At 33.5% G+C, this 27,683-nt stretch overlaps 1 long non-coding RNA gene across 1 annotated transcript; it reads left to right on the top strand.

Moving 5' to 3' along the window:
* The first annotated feature begins 200 nt into the window (after nt 1-200).
* On the top strand, nt 201-27,683 carry LOC103868619. The gene is made up of 2 exons (XR_004457988.1): nt 201-6,280; nt 13,906-27,683. It is a non-coding gene; the product is annotated as an uncharacterized LOC103868619 (long non-coding RNA).

The raw sequence follows: 27,683 nt of genomic DNA, 5'->3' as shown, positions 1-27,683 counted from the left end.
AAATGACCAAAATGTTTCATTTAATAGGTAAAATGATCATAATACCCTAGATATACAAAAATTAAAAAAATTAAAAAAATTAAATAATATCTTTTTTATAGTTTTAGATTATATGTTTTCAAATTCGAATTTTATATAATTTAAAAAAAAAATCGATTTTTTTTTTTTCAAATTTTTCTTTTTGTAATTCGAAAATACTTTTTGAAACTATTTTTAAAATTTTTATTTTCAAATTTTTTAATATTTATTTTTTATTTTATAAAATTTTAAATCTCAATCCTAAATCTCCACCCATTAACTCTAAACCCTAAGGTTTGGATTAGTTAACCCTATGAGTATAAGTGTATATTTACCTCTTTAACGAAATATTTTGGTTATTTTGATTTTTAGAATCTATATTTGTGACATAAATTTTTTTAGTGTTATCCTAGAGTATTTTCCAGGAAAGATCTGTTGCATATCAAATATGGTTATATATACCAATGATCATATTAGTATTACCAATGATCATATTGACATATTCTCAATAAAACTATACTTTTATTATTTGGACCTACCCAACACAAGAATAAAGTTCACAATATTGAAATTATAATGATCTACAATGCAGAAGGGTTAACAAACCACAAGAATCAGCACAAATTCACAAGGTAGACAAAAATTGTGACCGCCTTAACTCGTGTGTCACTTATCCTAATATAGTAATATTAGATATTCCATTAAAATGTCAAGTCCTTGAATTACAAATATAACAAAAGCTCACAAACGCATAAAATACTATCATATTTAAATATATAAATATTCAAAAAAAATTTTGTTGTTCACATTAAAAATTATACTATTATTCAAAAAATATTTTAAAAAATTATGCTAATAAATAGTACTATAAACTATAGCAAATCATTGGACAATGAGTGATAATGAATCTTCATTAAATTGATTGAATTTTATGCGATTGTGATTCTCTCTATATTTATGGTTTGTTAGTTTGCTCTATATTCTTTTAGTCATTTTTATTTGACTTAAGATTTAGATTTTGTTTTTGGAATTTTAACATGGCTTAGTTTTTTTATGACATCAGATTTTTTTCTTTGACCCATAATGATTATGTTGTGTCTCTGATTCAAATTACCCTGAACAAATATGTTGTTCGTTAAAACCAAAACACGAATTATTTTACTTGGTTGTTATTGCGCTGGTTATTGCAAATGTTGTAATACAATTTTGTGAATATAATTATTGTAATTGACTATTAAATGTTTATTTACACCAGAAAAACTTGTTACAAATAAAATATATATTTCATGATAACATTTAAAATGACAACATACATATAATTTATGTCAGATCAAACACCCAAATATACAATACATATATATATATATATAGTGAATATGTAATCCCTTATATACTAAAGCACAAGTCACTCAACCAATCAAAGTTTGCCATATGGAAATTACATTTTTCAAAAAAAAAATATTAAAAAAAAATTAGACAAAACAATTGATTTCATCTCTATTCTCAACGTAAACAAAGAACAGTTTTTTAATTGTTTGCCACGATCTCCACCATCCTACATTAAAATCAGTTATGCAGCAAATTTGCTTATAAAATGGTTTCGAACTGTTAATTTCTCCCATGAAGTAACTAATGCTTTCATCTCTCTCAGAATTTAATTTTGATATCGGAAAGATCCTATCTTCTTTGTTTTTCTTCTCTGGATGAATCTTCAGTCTAACGGTGGTGTATAGTTTCGTAAATGAATAAGTGATAAAATATTTTAAGTCGTAGCAATTAACTATGTTCTGTTGTGCAGTTTGAATTCCTTTTGTTTTAATTCTTTCTTTTTTTTTTTGCAGAGGAATCATCAGTGTTCCCACATATTACACAAAGTTGACAGCAACTTACATGAAGACTCTACCCGTTCATGTTTTGATTAATAGGTCAGATGCAAAACCTTTCAACTTTTTTGTTTGAACATTACCTTTCCACTATTGAAAGAAGAAATAGAACATTACCTTTATCTCTCAAGCATTTTTCTATATTTCATTTTCTTTAAAGCAATCAACACGTCAGTAGGAGAAAGATATCAAACTATTGTTTCTGGTTTTGAGTAGAAGCTAATCAAAGAGTGGCTGAAGAGCCTGATAAAAAATTTGTCAAAAAATAACCCACTAATAAATTCAATAATAATTGCAAAGAAATTCTTATTAAAAACTGAGTATGAGTATCTATTTACATTTCATTTCATTTGAAAATAAAAATAAACAAATGCATATGATTGTAACTGGTTCTGTCACGCTGTGATCTTTTTAATAACAAATATATTCATATATAAACTTAAGAAAAATACAAATTTATGTCTTCTTTAAATATTTTTTTTGAAAAAGAAAAAAAACTGATTAATTAACTAATAATATTATTTAAAGAAAAAAATACAAATTTATGCCTTTTTTAAATAATATTGTTTGTCATTGTTTGTGGATTTATATTTTAGTTACTTAATAAATATGTTGGCTTTGTTTTTCGTGGTTTATTACAAGTTGTGCATTAACATAATTTATTTATTCAAAATTTGTTATTTTCACAGTTTCATTTGTAACCATTCATTCTATCAATGTTTTGTTCATAACTAATAATACTATAGTCAATATTTGATTCAGATACAAAACATCTGTGTTCAGTTAAAATTTAGATTGGAAAATGTTAAGGATTATAACTATTCCCATGCATAGCATGGGCCAAAATACTAGTAAACAATAAGATGATGGAAAACTATAAATTTGAAACTAATTATTAAAAACATTTATTAAACTTTCTGCACATGTAATTCCTAAATGTCTCGACAACACCATTAGGTTTGGAAACAATATATTCTTCATGACTTGTTAGTTGTTTATTACAAAACGTTTTGCAATCTACTTCACAAGTTGCCGGATCTGGTTTTCCGGATACTTTCATGCACTGATTCAAGATGCAATGTTTGACACATTTCTCAACATTGGTTGAAAGAGAAATTTGTGCCGAAATCATCATTATATAAATAGCTACTATCATGAAAATAGTGCTTGAATTTTTCAAAATTTGAGTTTTCATAATGTATATACAATTACAACAAATGTAAATGTGTATTAGTTTAGTCTTTTTTAGATCGTGAACAAGATGATTCTGATATTGTGTTAGTCTAGGTGAATTATATAGTATAGTAAATCATGGGTATTTTTAGAAGTTTGTTTTAGTTAGTTTGTTGTTTCTTTTATTAATATATATACATCGATTGAGTTGTGTGGAACTTACCTATATTTGTTTTGTTAGCTATCTAACCAATTTTTGTTATAACAATAAAATATATCCTTTTTATCCGTAGCAATAAGATATATTTTTGGTAATTATTATAGTCTTATATTAAAAAATATAAATGATATAGTATTACATCAAAAAATTTTGATCTAAACACGCAAAATTATGGTTTTGTTTTGAAATTTTAAAATTATAAAAATTATAAAATTATTCTTTACTTTTACAAAATTAAGAATTTGAAATATGTTTTTAAAGTTTCTTATAATTTATTCAAATAGCAATAACGGAATATCAAACTAATAACATGTCATATATTTTGTTTAACACTTAAAAAATCAGGAAGAACCTACAAATTTTGAATTGTTTTTGAAGGTTTAGTAGACAATCAGGAACGCTATCATGAATAGTCTGATAAAATAGAATTTCATACAAAGACCACATCTAGAAGCTTGGAATGGTTATAAAACAAAGTTGGCTTACTACATTGGTACATATCATACCACTCCATGTTTGTATGATTTAGTATTAACATTTAACTACAAAAACAGATTTATTAGGAACAACATGCAAAATTCGAGTTTTTTGGAAAGATTGATATATGTTTAGGAAAGTTATCATGAACAATTTAAGAAAGAAAAAAACATACAAAAACCCACACAAAAGAGGTGTGAAATGATGTATTTGTTGTTCTCTTTGCACAATATGACCAACTACTATGTTGGTTTTTGAAATCCCTATATGAACATGATATAAATTTTGAATAAAATTCAAGAGAACTGAAAAATCACTTATATCACAAACTGGCTTGTTACATCTAGATGAATAAGAAAGAACCTGCAACTTTTGGATTGTTTTGAAAGGTTTAATACATAATTATGAAGGATATCATGAATAGTTTAAGAAGTAGTTTTGAGTCTTTCAGAAGTTTCAGTCATACTATAAAATAAGTTTTCACTCTCAAGATCATATATGTCATTGCTTACATGTTGAAACTACTTTAATCAAAGAGCACAACAATAAGATACTATTTCATACATCAAAACGTCAAAGAGGCTGTGAGCAAAAGCGTGTTTCGCCTCATGGTACATATGTGATGAGTGAAAAAAAACCTAATACCTAAAAAATGTAAAAAGACATTCAGATTAAATTTTATTTCAGCAGATGCTAATAACATCTTTACATATCAAACGAAAAGCTTCAATAAATCATATAATATGGTTTGCTAATGTCACTGTTATTAGAGATTAAGGTTTTGTTAACTGAGCTACAATACAAACAAATTGTCACAAGCTAAAGCTTAATAGACCGATTCTCCATGGAAGGAAGGAGACAACTCGAGACTTTAGTAATTATGGAACAAGTGGCCAAGCAAATATGGTTAGACCAGTTGATTCATCTACAACCAGGAACATACTGTTGAGATTATTACTTAGGTTTGCTTAGGTTTCAAGTTATCTTTTACCTAGAACTAAACTGAAAGTAAAGACACAATCAATTTAACGAGTTCCTGGCCTCTAGCACGATACGTCTCATAGGAGAACTCATGCTCCCAAATTCCACTTGATCAAAGAATCTCTAGCAACATCAAATCAGTGTGCTAGATAGTTTGGTTACAATGAGATAAACTCAAGTTAGCTAGGGAATATAACAACCTTTAGATGAGACAATAGTCTTAAGCCTAAGCTATTTCTCTTTGTTGAAGTCTCCTTTCCCTTGCTACTATGACTTGCTGATTGATCTCTGTCACCGTAACCTGCTGTCGTTGCTTGTACATGTGTTAACCTAATCCCCGTACTAACATTGATATATATATGCTTTGTACGTGGTCAGGTGGTGCAAGCTGGAATGGGCCTGTAGAGACTCGGCCCAAGAGATATGATGTTGCTGCTGGCCCGTAAGTCTCTTCTGTGAAGCCCAAACTCTACAAATCTCCACCAGTTTGGTTTGAGCCCAACACTGGCCCATTCGGCAAACCCTTGTGTCGACAGCCTCCTCCTCTTGTCTCTTTGTCTTTTGTGGTCAAAAAAATCAATCTTGACTCTCTCACCTCTCTGCGTCTCTCTTCCTCACGTACCTTCATCATCGAAATGATCTCGGCTCCGTCTCGTGAGAGATCTCGGTCAGCTCAGTCGTGACGACTTCACTTTGTTTCTCCTTTCTCTCCAGGTATATCTAATCTCTTTGTTTGCTTTGAGATTAGGATCTTCTGCAAAGAAAGTTGAGAACTTTCTTGAGTATTTCACTGACCCTTAACTTCTTTGTTCATTGCATGTCTTCTCCGGCGATTCTACGCCTCCTCCGACATGACTCGAGCTCTGACTCGAGCTCCACCGTCACGCTCCACCTCTTTTGTGAACCAAGGTATGGACTTATACATCTTAGTCCTCCTTTGCATGTATTTGATCTACTCCAATCTAACCCTCTTGACGTTTCAGGGATCGATTTCAACTCTATGCTGAGTTCCTTCCTTGCGATCTTGATGAAACTGAAGTTTGATCTGAGTAACTCGCCTCAACTCGGTGAGCTTTCAATACACTTAACTTTCTTTCAACTTAGCTTCTCAAAGACCTTTTGTCTTGTACCATACTCGAGTTGGTCACTGACACATATGCTTTGTAGCTTGTTGTAGGTCTGTCCGTCTTTATTGATGGTTGGTGACGCTTTCTGATTCCGTGGAACTTAGATTGACTCAATGTGATCGTTGAGTCCTACTTTTCATAAAGCCCATGACTGCTTGACCTTTCCACATTCCTCCACTTGAGTCGAGAACCCTTCTCGACCCTGTCTGGGCTCCAGGTAACTCCTACTACTCTTATCACGGTGCTCCTTATTACTGTTTGACTCATCTTACAAATACTCACATACGTAAATGCTTGTGTTATGCGAGGATGGAGCCAATTGCAATAGGATCACCTGGAGCCTTCTCCACCTTATCAGTGGACGTTCAAAAGCTCACAGCAAAGCTGTAACTTCTGACCAGGTACCGTCTTCGTTAGGAAATCAGCAGGGTTAACATTAGTATGAATCTTGTTCAGAACAATATCCCCTGATTCCACTAGGTCTCAAATGAAATTGAACTTGGTAGTTATATGCTTTGTCTTTTCGTGATTGACTGGATTGCTAGGGCTAGAGCACTTTGAGAATCACAGTAGAATTTGATACCTTGTTGCTTGAATCCTAACTCTGCGCATATTTCTTTTAGCCACATTGCTTCTTTAGCTGCTTCATTCATAGCCATGTATTCGGCTTTTGTAGTGGATAAAGCAACAACTGATTGTAAACATGATTTCCATGAAACTGTATTGCCTGCAAACTTGAATGCATAGCCTGTTACTGAACGGCTCCTGTCCATGTCTGTTGCATAATATGAGTCTGAATAGCCTTCTACTTGTAGTGTAGAATGCTTCTTAAATGTTAAATTTTAATCCATTGCTCCATGTAAGTACCTTAGAACCCACTTGACTGCTGACCAGTGGTCTCTTCCTCGTTTACTCATGAAGCGACAAACATAGCCAACTGCAAATCCTAGGTCGGGCCTCGACCCGACCATTGCATACATTAGGCCTCCTACAACACTGGCATAAGGAATCCTTTCCATATGTGCTGCCTCTTCTTTCCATTCTTTTTATGTTAGACTCCGAAGCTTGAACTGAGACGAGGTGGGAGTGACTACAGCCTTGGCGTCCTGCATTCCGAACGTCTTTAACACTTTTTCAATGTACTTTCTTTGAAACAGAATCAATGTTCCTTTCTGTCTATCTCTGGTGGTGTCCATTCCCAGTATCCTGGATGCCTTTCCCATGTCTTTCATCTCAAATTCTCCACTCATCTTCTCTTTAAGATCCTTGATCACTTTTTTTGTTTCCTCAAGCAATCAACATGTCGTCGACATAGAGAAGTAGATAGATGGCTTTGTCGGTTTTAACATCTCTCATGTAGACATATAGGTCTTTGCTGCAACACTCAAATAGCTGATCCTTCATGAAATTGCTGAACCGGTGGTTCCATCTCCTTGGAGACTGCTTCAAAACATACATAGACTTTCTCAGCAAGCACACTTTGTTCTCTATTCCTGGTTTTATAAAGCCCTCAGGCTGTTCCATTAAGATTCTTTCCTCTAAGCTCCCATGTAAGAAATCTGTTTTCACATCCATTTGTTCTAGTTCTAGGTCTAGATTCACGACAATGCTGAGCATAAGCCTGATTGAGACATCTTTTACGACTGGGGAGAAGATCTCATCATAGTCAACTCCTTCTCTCTGAGAATATCCTTTTAGCAACTAATCTGCCCTTGTATCGTTTATCCTCAACACCTGGGATACCCGGCTTTAGCTTAAACAACCATCTGCATCAAACAAGCCTTGCCTTAGCCGGTCTATCAATGAGATCCCATGTTATGTTCTTTATGTGGGATTCCATCTCCTCTTCAGCAGCTTGTTTCCATAGCTTCTTCTCTCGACTTCTCATGGCTTCAGCAAACGACCCTGGTTCCTCTACTTCCAGATCTCCAACAACATTGAGCGCATAAGCTACAAAGTTTCCATCCTCATACCGAGATGGTGGTTTCACGTTCCGTATCCTTTCTCTATCTCGTGCCAGAACATAAGTGTCTAGAGTTTCACTTCCTCCACTCTCTACTTCCTCATCATGCTCATGTTCGCTAGAGCTGGTGTCCGACGATGACTCTTCTTCACCTTGATCAGGTGCATCCTGTTAGTGCAAGATGACACAACAATTGGTAATGCATAAGATAACTCAAGAGACAAATCACACAAGCACACCAAAGCTTTATTAGAATCTCCTTAAACAATCTATTACAAGATCTGCTTAATTCAACTTTTACACGTCAGTGTTAACACCCTAACACACGCTACTGGAAGATCCTAAGCTACCCGCTTATGTCTCTTCTCCGTCAAGTACTTCAGCCACTGTTCCAGCACGACCCAGAACACTTCCAAGAGCTTCTCTCTCTCTATAAGATCAGCCTCTGTGTCTCTGTCTCTATACAGACGACCCCATATCTATCTTATATTATTCTCCACGTTCCTGAAACCCTAGTCTCCAAGGCAACATGTATGGATATCTTCCATAACAATAAGTGCAACTTTTCTTATCTTGGAATGCACTTATTCCTCTTTCTTTAAGTCAAAAATTTGCTCCTCAAGTTTATTCCTCTTTCCATATCTCCAAAATACTCCCTTGCTCTCCAAGTCTACACGACTCCAGCTCAGCATCTTGACTCCACATGGTCTTCACCACTCACTACAACGTCTGCTTCAACAATTACGTCAGCGACTACTTCAGGGCAGACATCTTACATCTTCAATCTCCCCCTTTTAGCTTTGTGTGCCGATCAAGCACAACACTCTTCTGGTTCAGCAACCACGTTGCAACCACGTTCCTCACCTGGAAACTTTCATACCAAATGTGCTTTTCTCTCCCATGAGATGTGCACCACACCATGCTTTTCTCCCCCATGAGATATGCATTCTCTGTACCAGAACATCACCATTCTTCCTCTGCCTGATTGCATACTAAGCTAAAACAGATGCTTAGATGTCAAGCCTTATAGACCCAACCGTCTGTTTCTTCATGTATAATCATGATACAGCCCCTGCTGCAGCGGAATAACAAGTACTGCATCACGATCTGACGCACCTGTCGAACTACCCTTCGACCAGCTTCTGTTAAGGACCAGGCTTCCGTCATGTGTCTTCTTCTTGAACATGAGCCCTTCCCCATCTGCACCGAGTGCCTTCTGCACTCGTTTGCTATTGTCTTGGAGTGATTTCACACCCCTGAAGATCATCTCGCACAACTTCCTGATGTACTTTGATCTCCTTCCCTTTTGTGTCACATACAACTCCGTGTCCTGACTCCACGCTTGATGCTTCTTGATCAACCTCAAGATCACTCCTACCAGAACTGCATCCATCTTCTGATGTCTCATCCTTGATCTCATCAAGTAAGCCACTCTTGGCTAAGGACACCTCTTCAACCCTCTTGGGCTTAGTGAACGTCTTGTTCACCTTCTTGGCCATGTTTCTACTCTTCTCACGAGCAAAACACTCCACCTTCTTGTGTCCAACCTTCCCACAGAAACAACAGCACATCTGATATTGCTTCTTGCTTGGCCTGACACAGTTGCTGATGCACCGATAAGTCTCCTTCCTTGTACCAGCTGCACAACCATGCTTCAGAACCTCCTGTCTGACCTTCATGTTGTTGCACTGATGTACTATTTTTGGCTTGTTACTCACAGCTACGCGCTGTAGAACTTCCTGCCTTACTCCCTGTCGTACGTCCTGATGCACTTCCTGACAAGCTCCTTTGGCTCCACTTTTTGATGTGCTCCCATGCACGAAATGTGATAGCCCCTTCTGTTGTACTTCCTTAGTACTCACAACTCCTCGATATCCCAGTCCTCAATTCGCCTTGGCTGGTTGACCCATTGAGAGTATTTTATCCCACTCTTTGATCCACTGTTGAGCATCCTGATCTGTTTGCGATTCTCAGCCAAATCACGTTCCAGCCTCATTTCTCTCTCACGTTCATTAATAGCAACCTCTCTCAGTTTGCTAACCTCCTTCTCTAGAGAGTCATAATTCTAATTTACAACAACAAGTTCGTCAGCAAGATCTTCATACTGCTCACGGCTCTGTATCAGATCGTGTTGTAACCTCAGATTCTCATTCTTGAGATTCAACCACTTGTTGTGCATCACTTGATAATTCTCAGAGTCTGTACTGACATCTGAATCCGAGGATTCACTGGATTTCTCCCTGCGTGCACCAAATGCAACCATATTCTTCATCACCTTTCCATCTTCTTCAGACTCTGAATCATCAGACGACTGCAATGGAACTCCTTTTCCCTTCTTTGAGTTTGGACATTCACGCCGTGTGTGTCCAACACCTCTGCACTCAGAACACTTAAGTTCTCTTTGTTGTGCTTCATGACAGTCAACCCTTATATGACCAATGCCTCCACACTCATAGCACTTGAGACTTTCTCTCCTTTTGCCATTGTCACGATCACTTCCCTAGCGACCATACTGATTCCTCCCACCAGAAGAGTTCATCTTACCAAAATTCATGACCAGCATACCAATGTCATCTTCAATCTTTTGAAACCTATCGGTATCTTTGTCAGCTACAAGCACAACACTCCTTGGCGCACTGCTTGATGTAGAGACTGAACTATTGTCTGCCTCCATCTCTTGTGCCTTCAGCATACCCACAAGTTTGTCAAACTTGAGTTCATCCGTGTTTGTAGTCATCTGTAAGACCGCCTTGTGAGCTCCAAACTTTGTTGGAAGACTGCGTAGTAACTTCTTTAGCAGCTTCTTTTCCTTGTACTTCTTCCCAAGTACAAATGCTTCATGCACCATATTACTGAGTTTGGCACTGAAGCTCGCCACAGAATCATTATCAGACCACCTGAGATTCTCAAACTGCGACCCAAGATGATCTAGACATGTCCTTTTGACACTCTCATCTCCTTCAAACGAATTCAGCAGGATCTCCCATGCCTCTTTAGCCGAAGTACTCCCCTGAATCAGCTGAAACTGCTCTGCTTCGACAGCTCTAAAAATCACCGACAACGCCTTTGCATTAAATTTTGATGCATTGCGTTCTACCTCTGACCAATCCTCTTTTGGCTTAGGCTTTTTCTCACCTCCTGTGACTATGGTAGGCTCCTCCCAACCAATCTCCACAGCTCTCCACGCATCTTAAATTATTCATTGATTCATCTGCTTCATGCGAGCCTTCCAATGACCATACTGGTCCGCATTCAACACGATCGCCTTCTGCACAGAAATAATATTGTCCATCTTCACCTTCAGGATTACACCGATAACTTAGGTGCCCCGCTCTGATACCACTTGTTAGTGCAAGATGACACAACAATAGGTAATACAGAAGATAACTCAAGAGACAAATCACACAAGCACACCAAAGCTTTATTAGAATCTCCTTAAACAATCTATTATAAGATCTGCTTAATTCAGCTTTTACATGTCAGTGTTAACACCCTAACACATGCTACTGAAGGATCCTAAGCTACCCACTTATGTCTCTTTCCCGTCAAGTACTTCAGCCACAGCTTCAGCATGAGCCAGAACACTTCCAAGAGCTTATCTCTCTCTATAAGATCAGCCTCTGTCTCTGTCTCTATACAGATGACCCCATAGCTATCTTATATTATTGTCCACGTTCCTGAAACCCTAGTCTCCAAGGCAACATGTATGGACATCTTCCATAACAATAAGTGCAACTTTTCTTTTCTTGGAATGCACTTATTCCTCTTTCTTTAAGTCATAAACTTACTCCTCAAGTTTATTCATCTTTCCATATCTCCAAGATACTCCCTTGCTCTCCAAGTCTACACGACTCTAGCTCAGCATCTTGACTCCACATGGTCTTCACCACTCACTATGACATCTGCTTCAGCAACTACGTCAGCGACTACTTCAGGGCAGATATCTTACATCTTCACATCTTTGGATTCAGAAGAAGAAGAGGAGGAGGATGGTCCCTGATCAAATTGTCGCTGAATGATACTCTCTTCTTAGCTCGTTTTCCTTTCTCCTTTGTCAATTATGTGCTCTATTTTTCTTTAGCAACAGTGTGCTTGTACAGCTCTTCTTCGTTGAAATCAACGTTTCTACTCGTTCTGCACCTCCCTCCGTCTTCAATCCATACTCGATATCCTTTTGAGCCCATAGGATATCCTACAAACACTCCTTTGATGGCTCTGGGTCCATTTTTCTCCTCTATCACATGAACATATGCGGAGCATACAAACGTCCTAAGATGTCCCAAATCAGGTTTGAAGCCTACCAAACTTCCTCAGGTAGATTAAACTCCAAAGTAGAGTTGGGTGACCTGTTAATCAAATAGATTGCAGTAGATGCAGCTTCTGCCCAGAAGCTTTGGTCCAAGCCAGATTCGGCTAACATACATCTCAATTTATCCATAATAGTTCTGTTTATCCTCTCTGAAAACCCCATTCTGCTGCGGAGTGTAGGTGCAGGTTCTGTGCCTCTTAGTCCAGCTTTCTTGCAGTACTCATCAAACTGTTTATTGCAGAACTCCAAGCCATTATCAGTTCTTAAACATTTGATCTTCATCTCTGTCTTAGTTTCAACTTCAGCCTTCCATTCTCTGAACTTAGAAAACACCTCATCTTTAGTCTTCAAAAAATAAATCCAGACTTTCTTTAAAAAATCATCAATAAAAGTCACAAAGTACTTATTTCCAGCAAGACTGTCTGGTGTAGACGGAGAGCCCCAAAGATCAGAGTGAACATACTCTATAATCCCTTTAGTAATGTGCTTAGCTTTAGGAAAACTTAGCTTATGCGACTTTCCAATTATGCAATGCTCGCAGAAATCCAACTCCTTAACATCCTTGTCAGTGATAAATCCATTCTTGACACGTTCAGACATATTCTTGAGACTCATATGACTGAGGCGTGAATGCCAAACATTAGTCATATTCCTTTCAGGTCTCTATAGATTAGCCTCTCCTCTTAAGACTGTCCCTTGAAGATAATACAGTCCCAGATGATATCTTCCTAAGAGAGCCCTTTTATCGTCCTTGTAGAAGTTAACCATAAGATCCTTGCCTTCATATCGAGAACCTGTTGTTTCCAACATTCCATACGAAATCAAATTTCTGCTCATATTTGGCATGTATCTGACTCCTGTTAATATAACCAGAGAACCATCTGGATTAAGAATTTTAATTTTCCCAGTTCCTTGAATGTTGCTGTGAGTGTTATTTGCCATTAACACTTTGCCTCCCTTGAATTCTTCCAAGTCAAATAGGAAGCTTTTGTCAGGTGAGATATGAAACGAGCAGCCTGAATCCATCACCCACTCATCTTTAGTATCTTGGCTGCTGACGGTTAGGATTAGAGGCTATGTAGACTCTGCTGCTATATTAGGTGAGTCCTGCAGTTTGAAAGATCTCTTCTCAGGGCACTCTTGCTTCCGATGGCCCTCTTTACCACATATTAAAACATCCTTTGTTGTTTTGTTGTTTCTAGGACGTGACTTAGATATTCCGTTCCGGATTTTGGATCTTCCTTTATAGGATTTTCCATTACCCTTTCCATATCGCTGGTCTAATCTCCCTCGTTCGTCCATTAGGCCTTCTCCACCTGATTTGGTAAAATTACCACTTTCGATCAACTCTCTTTCTTTGAACCTCGCAGCCCCAGTCACCTCATTGAGGCTCAGTGTATCTCTCCCATACTTGAGAGTCTCCTTGAGTTGGTCGTATTTGTTAGGTAGAGAACTTAGCAGTAAGATTGCTTGAACTTCCTCTGAAACTTCCATTTGCAGGTTGCTTAGATCTGCCACTAGTTTCAGAAAATCATCCACATTCTCATCAATAGTTTTAGAATCAGACATCTAGAAAGTGTAGAATCTGAGCTGTAGATATATCCGGTTGGGTAAAGAAGTGTCTGTGTACAACTTGTCAAGTGTACTCCACATTATTGCAGCAGTCTCACAATGTTTGATTTTTCTTAAGACCTTGTTACCAACATTCAGCACAATCAGATCCTTAACTTTCTGTGATTTTTCAAACTTTGCAGGGTCTATTGCAGGTGCAGACTCAACAATTCCAGAAAGTCCCTTTCATGTGTCTCTTGACGCTGACTCAGGATCGTCCTTAATGTCTGAGACATCCTTCAGTAGCTTCCCATCAGTGAGGATAGCTTTCAATCCGAGCACTCCAAAGTGAGCCAACATGCTCACCTTCCATAGTGCAAAGTCACCAGTACCCTCAAAATGATCCACCTCTATGCGTGTGTTAGACATCGCTTGTATCAGGTACTCCTTATCTCTCTCACCTAAACAACCTTAACAACCTGGAAGCTCTAATACCACTTGTTAAGAATATTACTTAGGTTTGCTTAGGTTTCAAGTTATCTTTGACCTAGAACTAAACTGAAAGTAAAGACACAATCAATTTAACGAGTTCCCGGTCTCTAGCACGGTACGTCTCGTGGGAGAACTCCTGCTTCCAAATTCCACTAGATCAAAGAATCTCTAGTAACACCAAATCAGTGAGCTAGATAGTTTGGTTACAATGAGATCAACTCAAGTTAGCTAGGGAATACAACAACCATCTAGATGAGACAATAGTCTTAAGCCTAAGTTATTTCTCTCTGTTGAAGTCTCCTTTCCCTTGCTACTATGACTTGCTGATTGATCTCTATCGCCGTAATCTGCTGTCGTTGCTTGTACTTGTGTTAACCTAATCCCCGTACTAACACTGATATATATATATATATATATGCTTTATACATGATCAGGTGGTGCAAGCTGGAGTGGGACTGTAGAGACTCGGCCCAAGAGATATGATGTTGCTTCTGGCCCGTAAGTCTCTTCTGTGAAGCCCAAACTCTACACATACAAATCAAAACTTAACAATGATCACTTTTCATGTATCTTAGCTTGTTGTTCATCAGAATAATTTGCTTCTTTTGCAGCCACAGTGAATCTTAACAAACATTGGTAGAGCTTTTACTATATCATTGTCTAATGAAAGTAATTCAAAACAACAAACTTGCTCTTATTGAAACCAAAATCACAAGAATCCATCAAAATGGATTAATCCTATAACTGTTTCATCAAATTGAGAATTGAAAAAGTAACAATGATATGAGATACCTTCAATAAGCAAAATCAAATTTATAACTGAGACAGGAGCAGGGATTGGAGCTGAGGGAGACAAACATAGATGATGACGGCGGAGATAATGGTGGCGGAGATGAGCGGCGCTGGAGATAATGGCGGTGGAGATGAGTCATGCCGGAGATGATGATGTCGGAGATGAGAGACGATGTCGTGATTATGGGTTAAAATTTCAATTATTATTATTATTTTTTTCGATTAAGCCCGCATGTGCGGGCAAAACATCTAGTCTTTATTAATATCAAAAGAAGTTTAACATAATACAAGAATTAAAACATACAACAAATACATTTTTAAGTTGAACATGATAATAGAAAAGTAATAACACGATGTTTCCTAACTCTTTTGCAGGATAGACTGATTCGCTAACTTTATCTATTTTTTTCTCGGTCTTAAATGATCTTGTGTTTGGCTGTCATCTATTGTGATCCATCGCCTTTTGTTACTTAATAGATCAGTGGGTGCGATCCATCTGTTACATCGCTGCCCATTCCATACACTCCCGCACCTGGAGATAACATGATTTGTTGTAGTCGCTATACATACCATACATAATTCCTCTAATTGACATTGATAATCATCAAGCTCCATCGCCTTCCATTCCATGCCTTCACACAAACAATCCACTTTCCTTCTTACTGTCAAATAATGCTGAATCTTATCTCTCTGGAGCAGGGGAGTCACGAGCATCCATATTAAATTAATTGAAGCGCATGAAGTCTCCAGTCTTTTCCATGTCCATGGCGGTTTGAGATTCCTTTTTTTGTTCCATAGAACTCTCAATTCTTTCAAGAAAAAATCGCCATGACGTACCAGCCATGGAAACACAACGACAAAACAGAACTTCCAAGTTTTGTTTGTCTGAAGATTACACTCAACAATTAGGGAGAAGATGGACTCGTCAGAAGTCTTACCCAAACGCCGTAACCGTTCACTGAGCCAATTGGCAAACAGAAACTTGTATGCCCACAGCGAACCCAGACCGCAGCGATGCCCAGAATAGAAGAGACGGTGTAACGATAACATACGTCGCTTGATACAATAAGTTGACGAAAATGATTTCATCGAAATAATGCTTTATTAACACACTATGACACAAACTAGAAAACAATGAAAAAACAAAAGTACGTACCGACGCCGGAGCCGGCGCCGGCCGGAGGTTATTTACGAAAAGGTGTTGCTTTTGTTTTTCGCTTTAGAAATCGCACTGTTTGAGAGAGAACCAATTTCAATTATTTTTTTATTTAATATAATTAGAGAAGGAAAAGGACATAAGGGTAAATGATCCTATTAAATGAAACCTAATTTGGTGATTTTGAGCCTTGAATTACAAATATAACAAAAGCTGACAAACGCATAAAATACTATCCTATTTAAATATATAAATATTCAAAGAAAAGTTTGTTATTCACATTAAAAAATTATACTATTACTCAAACAATATTTGAAAAAATTATGCTAATAAATAGTACTATAAACTATAGCAAATCATTGGACAATGAGTGATAATGAATCTTCATTAAATTGATTGACTTTTATGCGATTGTGATTCTCTATATATTTATGGTTTGTTAGTTTGCTCTATATTCTTTTAGTCATTTTTATTTGACTTAAGATTTAGATTTTTTTTTTTTTTGGAATTTTAACATGGCTTAGTATTTTTATGACATCTAATTTTTTTCTTTGACCCATAATGATTCCGTTGTGTCTCTGATTTAAATTACCCTGAACAAATATGTTGTTCGTTAAAACCAAAACACAAATTATTTTACTTGGTTGTCATTGCGCTGGTTATTGCAAATGTTGTAATACAATTTTGTGAATATAATTATTGTAATTGACTATTAAATGTTTATTTACACCAGAAAAACTTGTTACAAATAAAATATATATTTCAAGATAACATTTAAAATGACAACATACATATAATTTATGTCAGATCAAACACCCAAATATACAATATATATATAGTGAATATGTAATAAACAATAAGATGATGGAAGAATGTAAATTTGAAACTAATTATTAAAAACATTTATTAAACTTTCTGCACATGTAATTCCTAAATGTCTCGACAACACCATTAGGTTTAGAAATAATATATTCTTCATGACTTGTTAGTTGTTTATTGCAAAACGTTTTGCAATCTACTTCACAAGTTGCCGGATCTGGTTTTCCGGATACTTTCATGCACTGATTCAAGATGCAATGTTTGACACATTTCTCAACATTGTTTGAAAGAGAAATTTGTGCCGAAATCATCATTATATAAATAGCTACTATCATGAAAATAGTGCTTGAAGTTTTCAAAATTTGAGTTTTCATAATGTATATACGATTACAACAAATGTAAATGTGTATGAGTTTAGTCTTTTTTAGATCGTGAACAAGATGATTCTGATATTGTGTTAGTCTAGGTGAATTATATAGTATAGTAAATCATGGGTATTTTTAGAAGTTTGTTTTAGTTAGTTTGTTGTTTCTTTTATTAATATATATACATCGATTGAGTTGTGTGGAACTTACCTATATTTGTTTTGTTAGCTATCTAACCAATTTTTGTTATAACAATAAAATATATCCTTTTTATCCGCAACAATAAGATATATTTTTGGTAATTATTATAGTCTTATATTTAAAAATATAAATGATATCATAGTATTACATCAAAACTTTGTGATCTAAACACACAAAAATATGGTTTTATTTTGAAATTTTAAAATTTTAAAATTATTCTTTACTTTTACAAAATTATGAATTTAAGTTTAAATTTGAAATATCTTTTTAAAATTTCTTATAATTTATTCAAATAGCAATAACGGAATATCAAACTAATAACATGTCATATATTTTGTTTAACACTAGAAAAATCAGGAAGAACCTACAAATTTTGAATTGTTTTGGAAGGTTTAGTAGACAATCAGGAACGCCATAATGAATAGTCTGATAAAATAGAATTTCATACAAAAACCACATCTAGAAGCTTCGAATGGTTATAAAACAAAGTTGGCTTACTACATTGGTACATATCATACCACTCCATGTTTGTGTGATTTAGTATCAACATTTAACTACAAAAACAGATTTATTAGGAACAAAATGCAAAATTTGAGTTTTTTTGGAAGGATTGATATATATTTATGAAAGTTGTCATGAACAATTTAAAAAAGAAAAAAACATACAAAAACCCACACAAAAGGGGTGTGAAATGATGTATTTGTTGTTCTCTTTGCACAATATGACCAACTGCTATGTTGGTTTTTGAAATTCCTATATGAACATGATATAAATATTGAATAAAATTCAAGAGAACTGAAAAATCACTTATATCACAAACTGGCTTGTTACATCTAGATGAATAAGAAAGAACCTGCAAATTTTGAATTGTTTTGAAAGGTTTAATACATAATTATGAAGGCTATCATGAATAGTTTAAGAAGTAGTTTTGAGTCTCTCAGAAGTTTCAGGCATACTATAAAATAAGTTTTGACTCTCAAGATCATATATGTCACTGCTTACATGTTGAAACTATTTCAATCAAAGAGCATAACAATAAGATACTATTTCATACAAAAAAACGTCAAAGAGGCTGTGAGCAAAAGCGTGTTTCGCCTCATGGTACATATGTGATGAGTGAAAAAGAACCTAATACCTAAGAAAATGCAAAAAGACATTCAGATTAAATTGAATATCATGATAAGCTAATAACATCATTACATATCAAACGAAAAGCTTCAAACAATCAGATAATAAGGTTTGCATGTCACTGTATTAGAGATTAAGGTTTTGTTAACTGAGCTACAATACAAACAAATCGTCGCAAGCTAAAGCTTAACAGCCCGATTCTCCGTGGAAGCAAGGAGACAACTCGAAACTTTAGTAATTATGGAACAAGTGGCCAAGCAAATATGGTTAGACCAGTTGATTCATCTACAACCAGGAACATACAAATGAAAACTTAACAATGATCACTTTTCATGTATCTTAGCTTGTTGTTCATCAGAATAATTAGCTTCTTTTGTAGCCACAGTGAATCTTAGCAAACATTGCTAGAGCTTTACTATATCATTGTCTAATGAAAGTAATTCAAAAGCACATACTCACTCTTATTGAAACCAAAATCACAAGAATCCATCAAAATGGATCAATCCTATAACTGTTTCATCAAATTGAGAATTGAAAAAGTAACATTGATACGAGATACCTTTAATACAACGAAATCAAATTTATTACTGAGACAGCGGAGCTGCGATTTGAGCTGAGGGAGACAAACGAAGATGATGACGGCGTAGATGATGACGGCGGAGATAATGGCGGCGGAGATGAGTAGTGCTGGAGATAATGGCGGTGGAGATGAGTCATGCCGGAGATGATGATGTCGGAGATGAGAGACGATGTCGTGATTATGGGTTAAAATTTCAATTATTTTTTTATTTAATATAATTAGAGAAGGAAAGGGACATAAGGGTAAATGATCCTATTAAATGAAACCTAATTTGGTGATTTTGAACCCTGAATTACGAATATAACAAAAGCTGACAAACGCATAAAATACTATCCTATTTAAATATATAAATATTCAAAGAAAATTTTGTTATTCACATTAAAAAATTATACTATTACTCAAAACAATATTTGAAAAAATTATGCTAATAAATAGTACTATAAACTATAGCAAATCATTGGAGAATGAGTGATAATGAACCTTCATTAAATTGATTGAATTTTATGCGATTGTGATTCTCTCTATATTTATGGTTTGTTAGTTTGCTCTATATTCTTTTAGTCATTTTTATTTGACTTAAGATTTAGATTTTTTTTTTTGGAATTTTAACATGGCTTAGTATTTTTATGACATATGATTTTTTTCTTTGACCCATAATGATTCTGTTGTGTCTATGATTCAAATTACCCTGAACAAATATGTTGTTCGTTAAAACCAAAACACGAATTATTTTACTTGGTTGTTATTGCACTGGTTATTGAAAATGTTGTAATACAATTTTGTGAATATAATTATTGTAATTGACTATTAAATGTTTATTTACACCAGAAAAACTTGTTAACAAATAAAATATATATTTCAAGATAACATTTAAAATGACAACATACATATAATTTATGTCAGATCAAACACCCAAATATACAATATATATATAGTGAATATGTAATAAACAATAAGATGATGGAAGACTGTAAATTTAAAACTAATTATTAAAAACATTTATTAAACTTTCTGCACATGTAATTCCTAAATGTCTCGACAACACCATTAGGTTTAGAAACAATATATTCTTCATGACTTGTTAGTTGTTTATTGCAAAACGTTTTGCAATCTACTTCACAAGTTGCCGGATCTGGTTTTCCGGATACTTTCATACACTGATTCAAGATGCAATGTTTGACACATTTCTCAACATTGGTTGAAAGAGAAATTTGTGCCGAAATCATCATTATATAAATAGCTACTATCATGAAAATAGTGCTTGAATTTTTCAAAATTTGAGTTTTCATAATGTATATACGATTACAACAAATGTAAATGTGTATGAGTTTAGTATTTTTTTAGATCGTGAACAAGAAGATTCTGATATTGTGTTAGTCTAGGTGAATTATATAGTAAAGTAAATCATGGGTATTTTTAGAAGTTTGTTTTAGTTAGTTTGTTGTTTCTTTTATTAATATATATACATCGATTAAGTTGTGTGGAACTTACCTGTATTTGTTTGTTAGCTATCTAACCAATTTTTGTTATAACAATAAAATATATCCTTTTTATCCGCAACAATAAGATATATTTTTGGTAATTATTATAGTCTTATATTTAAAAATATAAATGATATCATAGTATTACATCAAAACTTTGTGATCTAAACGCGCAAAAAATATGTTTTTATTTTGAAATTTTGAAGTATAAAATTATTCTTTACTTTTACAAAATTATGAATTTAAGTTTAAGTTTGAAATATGTTTTTAAAGTTTCTTATAATTTATTCAAATAGCAATAACGGAATATCAAACTAATAACATGTCATATATTTTGTTTAACACTAGAAAAATCAGGAAGAACCTACAAATTTTGAATTGTTTTGGAAGGTTTAGTAGACAAGCAGGAACGCTATCATGAATAGTCTGATAAAATAGAATTTCATACAAAAATCACATCTAGAAGCTTCGAATGGTTATAAAACAAAGTTGGCTTACTAAATTGGTACATATCATACTACTCCATGTTTGTGTGATTTAGTATCATCATTTAACTACAAAAACAGATTTATTAGGAACAACATGCAAAATTCGAGTTTTTTTTGGAAGGATTGATATATATTTAGGAAAGTTATCATGAACAATTTAAGAAAGAAAAAACATACAAAAACCCACACAAAAGAGGTGTGAAATGATGTATTTGTTGTTCTCTTTGCACAATATGACCAACTGCTATGTTGGTTTTTGAAATCCCTATATGAACATGATATAAATATGAATAAAATTCAAGAGAACTGAAAAATCACTTACATCACAAACTGGCTTGTTACATTTAGATGAATAAGAAAGAACCTGCAAATTTTGAATTGTTTTGAAAGTATTAATACATATTTATGAAGGCTATCATGAATAGTTTAAGAAGTAGTTTTGAGTCTCTCAGAAGTTCCAGGCATACTATAAAATAAGTTTTGACTCTCAAGATCATATATGTCACTGCTTACATGTTGAAACTATTTCAATCAATGAGCACAACAATAAGGTACTATTTCTTACAACAAAACGTCAAAGAGGCTGTGAGCAAAAGCGTGTTTCGCCTCATGGTACATATGTGATGAGTGAAAAAGAACCTAATACCTAAGAAAATGCAAAAAGACATTCAGATTAAATTGAATATCATGAAAAGGTAATAACATCATTACATATCAAACGAAAAGCTTCAAACAGTCAGATAATAAGGTTTGCATGTCACTGTATTAGAGATTAAGGTTTTGTTAACTGAGCTACAATACAAACAAATCGTCACAAGCTAACGCTTAACAGCCCGATTCTCCGTGGAAGCAAGGAGACAACTCGAAACTTCAGTAATTATGGAACAAGTGGCCAAGCAAATATGGTTAGACCAGTTGATTCATCTACAACCAGGAACATACAAATGAAAACTTAACAATGATCACTTTTCATGTATCTTAGCTTGTTGTTCATCAGAATAATTAGTTTCTTTTGCAGCCACAGTGAATCTTAGCAAACATTGCTAGAGCTTTACTATATCATTGTCTAATGAAAGTAATTCAAAAGCACATACTCACTCTTATTGAAACCAAAATCACAAGAATCCATTAAAGTGGATCAATCCTATAACTGTTTCATCAAACTGAGAATTGAAAAAGTAACATTGATACGAGATACTTTTAATACGGCGAAATCAAATTTATTACTGAGACAGCGGAGCAGCGATTGGAGCTGAGGGAGACAAACGTAGATGATGACGGCGTAGATGATGACGGCGGAGATAATGGCGGCGGAGATGAGTAGTGCTGGAGATAATGGCGGTGGAGATGAGTCATGCCGGAGATGATGATGTCGGAGATGAGAGACGATGTCGTGATTATGGGTTAAAATTTCAATTATTTTTTTATTTAATATAATTAGAGAAGGAAAGGGACATAAGGGTAAATGATCCTATTAAATGAAACCTAATTTGGTGATTTTGAGCCTTGAATTACAAATATAACAAAAGCTGACAAACGCATAAAATACTATCCTATTTAAATATATAAATATTCAAAGAAAATTTTGTTATTCACATTAAAAAATTATACTATTACTCAAAACAATATTTGAAAAAATTATGCTAATAAATAGTGCTATAAACTATAGCAAATCATTGGAGAATGAGTGATAATGAATTTTCATTAAATTGATTGAATTTTATGCGATTGTGATTCTCTATATGTTTATGGTTTGTTAGTTTGCTCTATATTCTCTTAGTCATTTTTATTTGACTTAAGATTTAGATTTTTTTTTTTTGGAATTTTAACATGCTTAGTATTTTTATGACATCTGATTTTTTTCTTTGACCCATAATGATTCTGTTGTGTCTCTGATTCAAATTACCCTGAACAAATATGTTGTTTGTTAAAACCAAAACACGAATTATTTTACTTGGTTGTTATTGCGCTGGTTATTGAAAATGTTGTAATACAATTTTGTGGATATAATTATTGTAATTGACTATTAAATGTTTATTTACACCAGAAAAACTTGTTACAAATAAAATATATATTTCATGATAACATTTAAAATGACAACATACATATAATTTATGTCAGATCAAACACCCAAATATACAATATATATATAGTTAATATGTAATAAACAATAAGATGATCGATGACTCTAAATTCGAAACTAATTATTAAAAACATTTATTAAACTTTCTGCACATGTAATTCCTAAATGTCTCGACAACACCATTAGGTTTAGAAACAATATATTCTTCATGACTTATTAGTTGTTTACTGCAAAACGTTTTGCAATCTACTTCACAAGTTGCCGGATCTGGTTTTCCGGATACTTTCATGCAATGATTCAAGATGCAATGTTTGACACATTTTTCAACATTGGTTGAAAGAGAAATCTGTGCCGAAATCATCATTATATAAATAGCTACTATCATGAAAATAGTGCTTGAATTTTTCAAAATTTGAGTTTTCATAATGTATATACGATTACAACAAATGTAAATGTGTATTAGTTTAGTCTTTTTAGATCGTGAACAAGATGATTCTGATATTGTGTTAGTCTAGGTGAATTATATAGTAAAGTAAATCATGGGTATTTTTAGAAGTTTGTTTTAGTTAGTTTGCTGTTTCTTTTATTAATATATATATATATACATCGATTAAGTTGTGTGGAACTTACTTGTATTTTTTTGTTAGCTATCTAACCAATTTTTGTTATAACAATAAAATATGTCATTTTTATCCGCAACAATAAGATATATTTTTGTTAATTATTATAGTCTTATATTTAAAAATATAAATGATATCATAGTATTACATCAAAACTTTGTGATCTAAACACGCAAAAAATATGGTTTTATTCTGAAATTTTAAAATTATTCTTTACTTTTACAAAATTATGAATTTAAGTTTAAATTTGAAATATGTTTTTAAAGTTTCTTATAATTTATTCAAATAGCAATAACGGAATATCAAACTAATAACATGTCATATATTTTGTTTAACACTAGAAAAATCAGGAAGAACCTACAAATTTTGAATTGTTTTGGAAGGTTTAGTAGACAATCAGGAACGCTATCATGAATAGTCTGATAAAATAGAATTTCATACAAAACCACATCTAGAAGCTTCGAATGGTTATAAAACAAAGTTGGCTTACTACATTGGTACATATCATACTACTCCATGTTTGTGTGATTTAGTATCATCATTTAACTACAAAAACAGATTTATTAGGAACAACATGCAAAATTTGAGTTTTTTTGGAAGGATTGATATATATTTAGGAAAGTTATCATGAACAATTTAAGAAAGAAAAAAACATACAAAAACCCACACAAAAGAGGTGTGAAATGATGTATTTGTTGTTCTCTTTGCACAATATGACCAACTGCTATGTTGGTTTTTGAAATCCCTATATGAACATGATATAAATATTGAATAAAATTCAAGAGAACTGAAAAATCACTTATACCACAAACTGTTTCATTAAATTGACAATTGAAAAAGTAACATTGATACGAGATACCTTTAATACGGCAAAATCAAATTTATTACTGAGACAGCGGAGCAGCGATTGGAGCTGAGGGAGACAAACGTAGATGATGACAGCGTAGATGATGACGGCAGAGATAATGGCGGCGGAGATGAGTAGTGCTGGAGATAATGGCGGTGGAGATGAGTCATGCCGGAGATGATGATGTCGGAGATGAGAGACGATGTCGTGATTATGGGTTAAAATTTCAATTAATTTTTATTTAATATAATTAGAGAAGGAAAGGGATATAAGGGTAAATGATCCTATTAAATGAAACCTAGTTTGCTGATACTAAACATAGAGAATTATAAAAGATAAATATTATAATGTTTGCTTTATAAGATACTAAACATAGAGAATTATAAAAGATAAATTTTAAATTTTAAGAAAAATGTTAAACAAAAACGAATTGTAAAATCCTATAAGTACAATAAATTATTTAATAAAAAACGTGAAGAAAAACTAACTTTTAAATAAATAATAATACTTTTTAAAAAAAAACCTTATTAAATGAAAATCGTAGAAGTACTCTTATTTTTTCCTTAAAAGTAAGTAACTTTCATTTTTAATAGATAATTCTATGTTAAAAAAATTATGACCAAAAATTACTACAATATTTAATATCTATATTTAGATAATTGTAAAAGATTATATAAAACTTAGTTTTTCAAAGTTGGTAAAACATGACAGTAACACATGACAATTATATATTTAAGATTGTGACATGTGTTAAACTATCCCATAATTAAAAATATATATACTAACATAATAAATAAATTTAGTTAAAAATAGTAACTATAAATATTATTTTATTTTAATTTACAATTTTTAAATCCTAAACAAAATAGAATTTCAATATTGTGACATGTGTTAAAATTAAAATATCTATGATTAAAAATATATATACTAAGATAATAAAAACGAATTTTGGAAAAGAGATTTTAAAAATTATTTGAAAATATAACAAAAAAAAGCATGGTATGCAAGAGGATTGTTCAATGGTGATTCAGAATGGAAAGACGCTATGGATGAAGCATCACAATTTGAATATCCTTTCCAGTTTTGCCATCTTTTTGAAACATTGTTACTTTAATGTGAATTATGTAGTCCTTTTATTCTATGGGAGCATTGCTGGCATTACTTACCTGAAGACATATCCAATAAAGAGATATATTTTCAACTTCATGGACCAAAAGTTCAGTGATGAAGAGCTACAAAGTTACACACTTTTAGAAATAGAGAGGATTCTAACATAGAATGATAAATCACTGACTGATTTTGAAGACATGCCAAAGGCATAAGAAAGTGTATGAAGCTGTTAGTAACTCAATTACTATATGAAAGGAAAAACAATTTCCTGAATGGACGAGGAGGAACAGGAAAAATATATATGTATAAGACAATCATTTAAAGGTTAAGATCAGAAGGAAAAATTGTGCTACCATTGGCATCATCTGGAATTACAGCTATACTTTTACTTAATGATAGAACATCACATTCGTGTTTCAAGATTCCGATAGAACTTCATCAAGAAAGTATGTGCAATATTAGTCGTTGTACCATGATTTTTGCATTTGAAGCTCTTGATAAGACTCTGCGAGATGTACTCTTTGTGGCAGATCCAGATGCAGCAACAAAACTCTTTGGAGGAAAAACAATACTTCTTGGTGGTGATTTTTGACACATTCTTCCAGACATACCACAAGGCAGGAGGTAACAAACTATTATGGCAACAATCAACCGTTCATATTTTGGATTACTGCTCTATATTCACTCTTGAGAAAAATATGAGGTTGCATTAAGCTCGCAAAGAGTTTTCTAAATGGTTATTAGGTATCAGTGACGGCATAACACCTACACCAGCAAAATACAAAACCTCGAATGAATAAATCAGCATAATTGAGATAGACAACAAACTGCTCTTGCAAACCAATGCAGATCCTGTTGTATGCATTACAAAGTCTACATATCATATCAAGATTTCCAAATTCATTTTAAAGACAAGAATATCTCATCCAAAGAGCACTATTTACTCCAAAGAATGAAACGGTGGATGAAATGAATAACTATATGTTAACTTGCTTAGACGGTGAGTGAAATAAATGTTTGAGTTTTGATACTATCAGTGACCACAAGGAAGAAGTGGCAAATCAGCATATCCTATATCCCACAGATTTTTTAAATACGTTGAAATTTTCAGGGATTCCCAAATCACAAATTTGATATCAAAATAGGTGTTTCAGTCATGCTACTAAGAAATTTAAATCAACGAGAGGTCTTTGCAATGGAACAAGGTTACTAATAACTCGCCTAGCCAATATATGCCAGATGGCCTTTCAAACTAAAAAAAACGTCAATTCCCTAAATGAGTTTGTTATGCAATGACTATAAACAAGAATCAAGCTAAAATCTTAAACAAAGTTGGTCTATATATTCTAAGTCCGGTATTCTCTCATGGAGAATTGTATGTCGCACTATCAAAAGTCAATACAACGGCAAGGCTTAAGACTCTTAAAGTAGGCACAAAACATAACGACAATAGTATTCTACAAAATATTGTATAACAAGAAGTAATATATGATATATAGAAAAAGCGGTTAAAGTCACACCGTTGATACTAAAGTAAACTAATTTCATATTCATCTAGAAATATATTTGATATTTAGCTAACTATCAATAATACATATTGATTGGTGTCGGGTAACATTAATATTTTGAATTCTGTTGTTTTAATTTTTCTTAAGCAACGTAAACAATATCGAGAGTTTACAAATATATGTTTCAATTAACTACCACTAATATTATTTTGAAAAATAATTCAAAGTGAAGTATTTATAAAAAAAATATAAAAATGCTATTTTAAAAACCATGATTACTGAAATAGAAATACTAATCAAAATTTATGTAA

The sequence above is a fragment of the Brassica rapa genome, chromosome A05 (genome assembly GCF_000309985.2).
Source record: "Brassica rapa cultivar Chiifu-401-42 chromosome A05, CAAS_Brap_v3.01, whole genome shotgun sequence".
Lineage (NCBI taxonomy): Eukaryota > Viridiplantae > Streptophyta > Magnoliopsida > Brassicales > Brassicaceae > Brassica > Brassica rapa.
The sequence above is the reverse complement of the archived record's forward strand: the minus strand, read 5'-3'. Positions and strand labels throughout refer to the sequence as shown.